At 33.2% G+C, this 11,541-nt stretch overlaps 1 pseudogene; it reads right to left on the reverse strand.

The window, feature by feature from the left end:
- Nucleotides 1-9,194: 9,194 nt before the first annotated feature.
- Nucleotides 9,195-11,226, reverse strand: LOC132280838 (protein IQ-DOMAIN 8-like; annotated as a pseudogene).
- Nucleotides 11,227-11,541: the final 315 nt, after the last annotated feature.

Below are 11,541 nucleotides of genomic sequence, written 5' to 3' on the forward strand. Positions count from 1 at the left end.
TTCACGTCACGAAGAGTGTTTTAATGAGTAAAGATTGAATCTTTGAATGAAATTTCTAATTCAAGGTTCCTACTTTGTCACTAGACCTTTTTTCTGAACAAAGATTCGATCTTCAAAAGAAAATGAGTATTTTGTGTTTAACTTAATTGAGTTACCTACGAAGTCGCGAAGAGTGGTTTAATGACTTTAGATTGAACTGAACTTATTCGATTGAGGTAATTGCTATGAAGTCGCGAAGAGTGTTTTAATGACTAAAGATTGAATCTTTGAATGAAAATACCTTAATAAAGGTACTTATTATGTCACTGGACCTTTTTAATGGAACTCGAATAAGTTTAACTCAAAATGCTCATTTTCTTTCGAAGATTCAATCTTTGTATGAAAATACCTCAATCAAGGTACCAATTATATCACTAGACATTTTGAATGTATAAAGATTCAGTCTTTGAAAGAGAATTAGAGTTTTAAGTCTAACTTATTCGTGATCCTTTTGACGTCGCTAAGAGTGTTTTAAGAGTTAAACTTATACGAGTTCCCTGTGACGTCCCGAAAAGTGTTTTACTGAGTAAAGATTGAATCGTTGAATGAAAATCCTCAATCAGGGTACCATTATGTCACTAGACCATTTTTATGTATAAGGACTAAATCTTAGAAGGAAAATGAGAGTTTTGAATTTAACTTATTCGAGTTGCCTATGAAGTCGCATAGAGTGGTTTAATGACCCAAGATTGAATATTTGAATGAAAATACCTCAATTAAGGTACCTGTTTTGTCACTTGACCGTTTTAATGTATTAAAAAAGAATCTTTGAATAAAAATGAGAATTGAGAGTTAAACTTATTCGAGATCTCTTTGACGTCACGATGAGTGTTTTAATGAGTTAAGATTAAATCTTTGAATGAAATTAACTTAATCAAAGTTCCTATTATGCCACTAGACCTTTTTACGGTATAAAGATTGAATCTCTGAAAGAAAATAAGAGTTTTAAGTTTAACTTATTCGAGTTACCAACGAAATCACGAATAGTATTTTAATGACTAAAGATTGAATCTTTGAATGAAAATACTTCAATAAAGGTACCTATTATGTCACTGGAAATTTTTAATGCATAAAGATTGAATCTTCGAAAGAAAATGAGCGTTTTGGGTTAAACTTATTCGAGTTCCATTTGACGTCCCGAAGAGTGTTTTAGTGAATAAAGATTGAAGCTTTGAATGAAAATACCTCAATCAAGGTACCTATTATATCACTAGACCTTTTGAATGTATAAGGATTTAATCTTTGAAAGAAAATGAGAGTTTTGTGTTAAACTTATTCGAGTTCCCTATCACGTCCCGAAGAGTGTTTTAATGAGTAAGGATTGAATCTTTGAATGAAATTAGCAAATTCAAGGTTCCTATTTTGTCACTAGACCTTTTTAATGTACAAAGTTTCAATCCTCAAAAGAAAATGAGTATTTTGTGTTTAACTTAATCGAGTTACCTATGAAGTCGCGAAGAGTGGTTTAATGACTTAAGATTGAACTGAACTTATTCGATTGAGGTATTTCCAATGAAGTCGCTAAGAGTGTTTTAATGACTAAAGATTGAATCTTTGAATGAAAATACCTTAATAAAGGTACTTATTATGTCACTGGACCTTTTTCATGTATAAAGATTGAATCTTCGAGAGAAAATGAGCATTTTGAGTTAAATTTATTCGAGTTCCATTTGACATCCCGAAGAGTGTTTCAGTGAATAAAGATTGAATCTTCGTATGAAAATACCTCAATCAAGGTACCTATTATATCACTAGACCTTTTGAATGTATAAAGATTCAGTTTTTGAAAGAGGATTAGAGTTTTGAGTTAAACATATTCGTGATCTCTTTGACGTTGCTACGAGTGTTTTAATGAGTAAAGATTGAATCTTTGAATGAAAATACCTCAAAAAAGTTACCTATTATGTCACTAGACCTTTTTACTGAATAAAGATCGAATTTTTGAAAGAAAATGAGAGTTTTGAGTTAAACTTATTTAAGTTCCCTGTGACGTCCCGAAAAGTGTCTTACTGAGTAAAGATTGAATGTTCAAATGAAAATCCTCAATCAAGGCACCATTATGTCACTAGACCACTTTTATGTATAAAGACTAAATCTTAGAAAGAAAATTAGAGTTTTGAGTTTAACTTATTCGAGTTACACTATGAAGTCGCGAAGAGTGGTTTTGTGACCCAAGACCGAATATTTGAAAGAAAATACCTCAATTACGGAACCTATTTTGCCACTAGACCTTTTTAATGTATAAAGATTGAATCTTTGAACGAAAATGAGAATTGAGAGTTAAACTTATTCGAGATGCCCTTGACGTCACGATGAGTGTTTTAATGAGTTAAGATTGAATCTCTGAAAGAAATTAACTCAATCAAGGCACCTATTATGCCACTAGACCTTTTTACTGTGTAAAGATTGAATCTTTTGAAAGAAAATGAGAGTTTTGAGTTTAACTTATTCGAGTTACCAACGAAGTCGCGAAGAGTATTTTAATCACTAAAGATTGAATCTTTGAATGAAAATACCTCAATTAAGGTACCTATTATGTCACTGGACCATTTTAATGTATAAAGATTGAATCTCCGGAAGAAAATGAGCGTTTTGGGTTAAACTTATTCGAGTTCCATTTGATGTCCCGAATAGTGTTGCAGTGAATAAAGATTGAATATTTGAATGAAAATACCTCAATCAAGGTACCTATTATATCACTAGACCTTTTGAATGTATAAGGATTCAATCTTTGATGGAAAATTAGAGTTTTGAGTTAAACATATTCGTGATCCCTTTAACGTCACGAAGAGTGTTTTAATGAGTAAAGAATGAATCTTTGAATGAAATTACCATAACAAAGGTACTTATTATGTCATTAGACCTTTTTAACGTATAACGATTGAATCTTTGAAAGAAAATGAGAGTTTCGAATTTAACTTATTCGAGTAAGCTATGAAGTCGCGAAGAGTGTTTTACTGACCAAAGATTGAATCTTTGAACGAAATTACCTCAATCACGTTACCTTTTATGTCACTAGGCCTTTTTAATGTATAAAGATTGAATCTTTGAAAGAAAATGAGAGTTTTGAGTTAAACTTATTCGAGTTCCCTTTCACGTCACGAAGAGTGTTTTAATGAGTAAAGATTGAATCTTTGAATGAAATTGCTAATTCAAGGTTCCTACTTTGTCACTAGACCTTTTTTCTGTACAAAGATTCGATCTTCAAAAGAAAATGAGTATTTTGTGTTTAACTTAATCGAGTTACCTACGAAGTCGCGAAGAGTGGTTTAATGACTTTAGATTGAACTGAACTTATTCGATTGAGGTATTTGCTATGAAGTCGCGAAGAGTGTTTTAATGACTAAAGATTGAATCTTTGAATGAAAATACCTTAATAAAGGTACCTATTATGTCACTGGACCTTTTTAATGGAACTCGAATAAGTTTAACTCAAAATGCTCATTTTCTTTCGAAGATTCAATCTTTGTATGAAAATACCTCAATCAAGGTACCAATTATATCACTAGACATTTTGAATGAATAAAGATTCAGTCTTTGAAAGAGAATTAGAGTTTTGAGTTAAACTTATTTGTAATCCTTTTGACGTCACTAAGAGTGTTTTAAGAGTTAAACTTATACGAGTTCCCTGTGACGTCCCGAAAAGTGTTTTACTAAGTAAAGATTGAATCGTTGAATGAAAATCCTCAATCAGGGTTGTCACAAGACCATTTTTATGTATAAGGACTAAATCTTAGAAAGAAAATGAGAGTTTTGAGTTTAACTTATTCGAGTTGCCTATGAAGTTGCAAAGAGTGGTTTAATGACCCAAGATTGAATCTTTGAATGAAAATATCTCAATTAAGGTACCTATTTTGTCACTTGACCTTTTTAATGTATTAAAAAAGAATCTTTGAATAAAAATGAGAATTGAGAGTTAAACTTATTCGAGATCCCTTAGACGTCACGATGAGTGTTTTAATGAGTTAAGATTAAATCTTTGAATGAAATTAACTTAATCAAAGTTCCTATTATGCCACTAGACCTTTTTACGGTATAAAGATTGAATCTCTGAAAGAAAATGAGAGTTTTAAGTTTAACTTAATCGAGTTACCAACGAAATCACGAATAGTATTTTAATGACTAAAGATTGAATCTTTGAATGAAAATACTTCAATAAAGGTACCTATTATGTCACTGGACATTTTTATTGTATAAAGATTGAATCTTCGAAAGAAAATGAGCGTTTTGGGTTAAACTTATTCGAGTTCCATTTGACGTCCCGAAGAGTGTTTTAGTGAATAAAGATTGAAGCTTTGAATGAAAATAAATCAATCAAGGTACCTATTATATCACTAGATCTTTTGAATGTATAAGGATTTAATCTTTGAAAGAAAATGAGAGTTTTGTGTTAAACTTATTCGAGTTCCCTATCACGTCCCGAAGAGTGTTTTAATGAGTAAGGATTGAATCTTTGAATGAAATTAGCAAATTCAAGGTGCCTATTTTGTCACTAGACCTTTTTAATGTACAAAGTTTCAATTCTCAAAAGAAAATGAGTATTTTGTGTTTAACTTGATCGAGTTACCTATGAAGTCGCGAAGAGTGGTTTAATGACTTAAGATTGAACTGAACTTATTCGATTGAGGTATTTCAAATGAAGTCGTTAAGAGTGTTTTAATGACTAAAGATTGAATCTTTGAATGAAAATACCTTAATAAAGGTACTTATTATGTCACTGGACCTTTTTCATGTATAAAGATTGAATCTTCGAGAGAAAATGAGCATTTTGAGTTAAACTTATTCGAGTTCCATTTGACATCCCGAAGAGTGTTTCAGTGAATAAAGATTGAATCTTCGTATGAAAATACCTCAATCAAGGTACCTATTATATCACTAGACCTTTTGAATGTATAAAGATTCAGTTTTTGAAAGAGGATTAGAGTTTTGAGTTAAACATATTCGTGATCTCTTTGACGTCGGTAAGGGTGTTTTAATGAGTAAAGATTGAATCTTTGAATGAAAATACCTCAAAAAAGTTACCTATTATGTCACTAGACCTTTTTACTGAATAAAGATCGAATTTTTGAAAGAAAATGAGGGTTTTGAGTTAAACTTATTTAAGTTCCCTGTGACGTACCGAAAAGTGTCTTACTGAGTAAAGATTGAATGTTCGTATGAAAATCCTCAATCAAGGCACCATTATGTCACTAGACCACTTTTATGTATAAAGACTAAATCTTAGAAAGAAAATTAGAGTTTTGAGTTTAACTTATTCGAGTTACACTATGAAGTCGCGAAGAGTGGTTTTGTGACCCAAGACCGAATATTTGAATGAAAATACCTCAATTACGGAACCTATTTTGCCACTAGACCTTTTTAATGTATAAAGATTGAATCTTTGAACGGAAATGAGAATTGAGAGTTAAACTTATTCGAGATGCCCTTGACGTCACGATGAGTGTTTTAATGAGTTAAGATTGAATCTCTGAAAGAAATTAACTCAATCAAGGCACCTATTATGCCACTAGACCTTTTTACTGTGTAAAGATTGAATCTTTTGAAAGAAAATTAGAGTTTTGAGTTTAACTTATTCGAGTTACCAACGAAGTCGCGAAGAGTATTTTAATCACTAAAGATTGAATCTTTGAATGAAAATACCTCAATAAAGGTACCTATTATGTCACTGGACCATTTTAATGTATAAAGATTGAATCTCCGGAAGAAAATGAGCGTTTTGGGTTAAACTTATTCGAGTTCCATTTGACATCCCGAATAGTGTTTCAGTGAATAAAGATTGCATATTTGAATGAAAATACCTCAATCAAGGTACCTATTATATCACTAGACCTTTTGAATGTATAAGGATTCAATCTTTGATGGAAAATTAGAGCTTTGAGTTAAACATATTCGTGATCCCTTTAACGTCACGAAGAGTGTTTTAATGAGTAAAGATTGAATCTTTGAATGAAATTACCATAACCAAGGTACCTATTATGTCATTAGACCCTTTTAGTGTATAACGATTGACTCTTTGAAAGAAAATGAGAGTTTCGAGTTTAACTTATTCGAGTAAGCTATGAAGTCGCGAAGAGTGCTTTACTGACCAAAGATTGAATCTTTGAACGAAATTACCTCAATCACGTTACCTTTTATGTCACTAGGCCTTTTTAATGTATAAAGATTGAATCTTTGAAAGAAAATGAGAGTTTTGAGTTAAACTTATTCGAGTTCCCTTTCACGTCACGAAGAGTGTTTTAATGAGTAAAGATTGAATCTTTGAATGAAATTGCTAATTCAAGGTTCCTACTTTGTCACTTGACCTTTTTTCTGTACAAAGATTCGATCTTCAAAAGAAAATGAGTATTTTGTGTTTAACTTAATCGAGTTACCTACGAAGTCGCGAAGAGTGGTTTAATGACTTTAGATTGAACTGAACTTATTCGATTGAGGTATTTGCTATGAAGTCGCGAAGAGTGTTTTAATGACTAAAGATTGAATCTTTGAATGAAAATACCTTAATAAAGGTACCTATTATGTCACTGAACCTTTTTAATGGAACTCGAATAAGTTTAACTCAAAATGCTCATTTTCTTTCGAAGATTCAATCTTTGTATGAAAATACCTCAATCAAGGTACCAATTATATCACTAGACATTTTGAATGAATAAAGATTCAGTCTTTGAAAGAGAATTAGAGTTTTGAGTTAAACTTATTCGTAATCCTTTTGACGTCGCTAAGAGTGTTTTAAGAGTTAAACTTATACGAGTTCCCTGTGACGTCCCGAAAAGTGTTTTACTAAGTAAAGATTGAATCGTTGAATGAAAATCCTCAATCAGGGTTGTCACAAGACCATTTTTATGTATAAGGACTAAATCTTAGAAAGAAAATGAGAGTTTTGAGTTTAACTTATTCGAGTTGCCTATGAAGTCGTAAAGAGTGGTTTAATGACCCAAGATTGAATATTTGAATGAAAATACCTCAATTAATGTACCTATTTTGTCACTTGACCTTTTTAATGTATTAAAAAAGAATCTTTGAATAAAAATGAGAATTGAGAGTTAAACTTATTTGAGATCCCTTTGAAGTCACGATGAGTGTTTTAATGAGTTAAGATTAAATCTTTGAATGAAATTAACTTAATCAAAGTTCCTATTATGCCACTAGACCTTTTTACGGTATAAAGATTGAATCTCTGAAAGAAAATGAGAGTTTTGAGTTTAACTTATTCGAGTTACCAACGAAATCGCGAATAGTATTTTAATGACTAAAGATTGAATCTTTGAATGAAAATACTTCAATAAAGGTACCTATTATGTCACTGGACATTTTAAATGTATAAAGATTGAATCTTCGAAAGAAAATGAGCGTTTTGGGTTAAACTTATTCGAGTTCCATTTGACGTCCCGAAGAGTGTTTTAGTGAATAAAGATTGAAGCTTTGAATGAAAATACCTCAATCAAGGTACCTATTATATCACTAGACCTTTTGAATGTATAAGGATTTAATCTTTGAAAGAAAATGGGAGTTTTGTGTTAAACTTATTCGAGTTCCCTATCACGTCCCGAAGAGTGTTTTAATGAGTAAGGGCCCGTTTGGCATGCGTTTTACTTTAGGCGTTTTGTTTTTGGCTAAAATAGAAACAGTGTTTTTACTATTGGAGTGTTTTGGCAAAAATCGGAAGTACGTTTGGGAACAATGTTTTGTTTTGGAAATGTCGGGAACAGAAATATGAAAAACATGTTTGGTAACTTCAACTTTTGTAATAAAAAAAAAAATAAAAAAAAAATATGTTTGGTTATCATTCTTTTTAATTTATTTTTATAAAATTTAAATATATTTATAAATTTATTTCTATATAAATAGTACATATATATTTTAATAAATATATTGAATTTTGAACAAATTCTCACCCAAGCACCATCCATTAAATGTGTTGTGGCCAGGGTTTCCTAGGATGTCTCAAAAGCAATTGCAAGGCCATAAAATTATCATTTGATTTTTAATAAATCAGGAATTTTTGGAAGGAAAAGTGACCTTTGATGATGCTTGGAACATTTGGAATGGTCATATCAGTAGTGTTGTTATGATCTGTGGTACTGGTGCCAAAACAATCATGTAAACACATCATTGGCCTAGTCAAGAAACTATTATGTATGTGTATTGTATATATAAATATATATAACCAGGTGCCAACTCTTCTAATATATATTACTTTAAATTATATCTAGGGACTTCGTTTTCTTAACAGTTACCTCCTTGGCCATACCTCTAGAAGGTTGGTTTGAACTTTTGAGCACTTCGCCCTTGGCACCAATGCTTAATTAACGTTGGCTGTTTTCTGGCAAAAATACTTTGATTGAAAAGTAGTAGGTTGGCAAGACACATGGCAATCATCATCTTAACATATGCAAGTACTTAAAATATTTGGCATCACAACAAAATGAGTCCATGCCTCAAATGATAAAATTATATATCTTCCTACATTTAAATTCACGTGGTCAACAACCAAATGGAAAAATGTCATTTCCTTTAACCAGTCAGTGTTGCATATGAAAAGTCACAAATTTATAGTAGTAGACAAACAAACATGAAGTCTTCAATGTCACTCCAATCCAATCCACAACCAAATGGAAAAATGTCATTTAAGTAGTCAGTACTGCATATTTCACTTCTCTACAAGAGCTGTATGAAAAAGAAAAAGAAAAAAATCATAATAAACAAATCCTATAACCTCAACCGCTTCCCTTTACATCTATAAAGCCATATATTCTTGTAAAACAAACCACAAAATCCTATCCAATTGTTCGAAAACTTGTTCAGGTCCGTCAGGATGAACACCCCCTTTGATGTAAATTTCTAACTTGAAAAGTTCCAACTCAAAAAGGACAACAAACTGTTGAATTCCATGGAAGCAAAACAATGGAAATAGCCCAAGCTTTGTGCTCATAATAGCAAACTATGAATCTCCTTCAGTTCTGACCACTTTTTACCCAATCATCATATCCATCCAATTGCGCTGGTGGGTACAGATCCTTGCACAAATCAACTGAATAACAATTATAACTAGCACTCTTCCTTGTATCCCCACTACAAAATGGACTGTGTTTCCTATGGAACTGAAGGTTCTCCATCAAATGCCACTGTATATTGTTAGATAGATGATTGCAGGCTCTCTACTTAGCCTTGATTGACTTGGTGAGACTCATATAGTTTGGTTTATTGGCATTGCCTTCCGCTAGAGTGTTGCCAGATCCGGGAGTTCCCGCAGATGCTGATGAAGTTGATGAGGTGGTGCTTTCATCATATGGAAATTCCAAACATGGGTCAGAAGACGAGCGAGTGATTTTGCCAGTAACTGGAGGTTTTGTAGATACCCTGGTTGAAATATTATTTCGTCTAACTTTTGCCGAGTCCTGTTCAGAAGAATCTGAACTAAACCTGACAGAATAATCTTCATATTTCTTAGATACTGAAGTCATCTCTGATGGGTCAGAGCTGAATTCTTCAAGCAGCCTGCTTTCCCATGGCTTAGCCGCCATCCAACCTTCTAACCAGTTCCATCCTGGGCTGTCCTTATCCAGCTTGCGAGAAGACACTAGCTTGTTTGATCTTGAATTTGAGCTAGGTTTTGATCTCAATTGCTGAAATCAATACATTTTAAATGGCATTAGCCTAGATGATATGATCTCTCATTTCCAAAAGGGAGTTTGAGGATTCAAGTACTACAAGGGATAATATTGTGGGAGTGTGTGCGTTTGCTTGTACTTTTGGAAAGCCAATACTCATATGATAATTTGGATTCGTTACCTATTAAGAGAGGGCGTATGAAATTGCTCTCCCTCTTGATAGCTCCCTCTTGCTTCAGTTGTAGCTTTGTTTTCACTTCATCGATTGTTCCAGGACTATCACACCATCCACCCTATCAAATGCAAAAAGACTTGGTTTATTCATTCATTTACATCTTGAACTACTGCACTACGTAAAATTCATGTGGTAAACATATATCAAACACCATATCATACCTCAGCCTGCTTAATCGGATCAGCTTGGTTTCGCTATTCATCAAGTAATTTCTGTGCTTCCGAGGATGCCTGAGCACTCATAGCCCTGACTCGAGCCTGAGCTCGGACAAGAGCCTGCATGCACCTGAGTGTAACTGCGGCTTGCTTTCTCACCTTCTGACCTCTAAATATAGCCTGCAGTCTCACCACTGCTTTCAAGGCCCTAAAAGCCTGTCTTGCCTTGAATCATCATATTACTCCCAAATTAGCAATAACAAATTTTGACAAAAAAGAGCCAAATTTATAAAAGCAAGATGGATATTTCTTCAATCATGTCATTGTTTTCCCTAAACATATTCAAATTTTATATCTAACAATTGAACAAACAAACACATAACACCACTTCTCAAATGATTGAACTCTATTCATCAGATTGCAAGAGCTCTGACCCAATTTTCACCCAAAAAAAAAAAAAAATTTCCAAGCCTTGCATTTAGTAACAGTTAAATATGTATATACACATATATACATGTATATCTATAGAGATTAGAGAGGAGCAAAATCAAAGAAACCCATTTACCAGGAAGGCACGAAACATTGTTTGAATACAAATCGCAGCCCATTCTTGTCTGATCACCATGAAATTCTTTGGTAGAGCTCGAACAACAGTAGCCATGGCAGCAGTGAACGCCTCATCAACAACAAACGAAGAATCAGACCGCTCCGACGCAGCCAAGTGACCTCCTTTCATGCCCTTTGATGACAGTGCGAGTCCACCTGAAGAACTCCTCCACAAACTCCATTTTCGACCCTTATTGCCTATCTTTTCCTGTAAAAATCAAAAGACAACGAGTAGTGTAAAAAACAGAGAGAAGCAAAAATAGGAAAACAATTAATTGAAGAAATACACAGATTGTGAAATCAGTAATGTTACAGTCAATATCGCCTTACAGTCAAAAAAAAATGGGGAAAAACGCATACCTTGCCTTGCAGAGGCAGATCTCGGGCTGCTGTTCTTACAGTCAATATCACGTCGTTTTCATCGCCTCCCAAATCGCCGTCTAGGGTTTCAGAGGAGAGAGATGGTAGTCGGGCCAAATGTTGCAAAGTTTTACTTCCTCCGCTACAGTTTCAATTGTAACTTACTTCCTCCGCTACAGTGGTTTTGTTGGGCCAACAGTATTGAAACACCAAAAAACACCATTTCGTTGTTTCACTTTTGGGCCCAAATTTTGAAAATGTTTTAGCACTGTTTAAAACAAAACAATACATGCCAAACATGTTTTTGGGCCTGAAATGAAGCCCGCAACAAAAACACCAAAACAAAACAGCTACCAAACAGGCCCTAAGGATTGAATCTTTGAATGAAATTAGAAAATTCAAGGTTCCTATTTTGTCGCTAGACCTTTTTAATGTACAAAGTTTCAATCCTCAAAAGAAAATGAGTGTTTTGTGTTTAACTTAATCGAGTTAACTATGAAGTCGCGAAGAGTGGTTTAATGACTTAAGATTGAACTGA

Source organism: Cornus florida, unplaced genomic scaffold, assembly GCF_030987335.1.
Source record: "Cornus florida cultivar Cherokee Brave unplaced genomic scaffold, ASM3098733v1 CherokeeBrave_3.0.0_Hap2_Chr11, whole genome shotgun sequence".
Classification (NCBI taxonomy): domain Eukaryota; kingdom Viridiplantae; phylum Streptophyta; class Magnoliopsida; order Cornales; family Cornaceae; genus Cornus; species Cornus florida.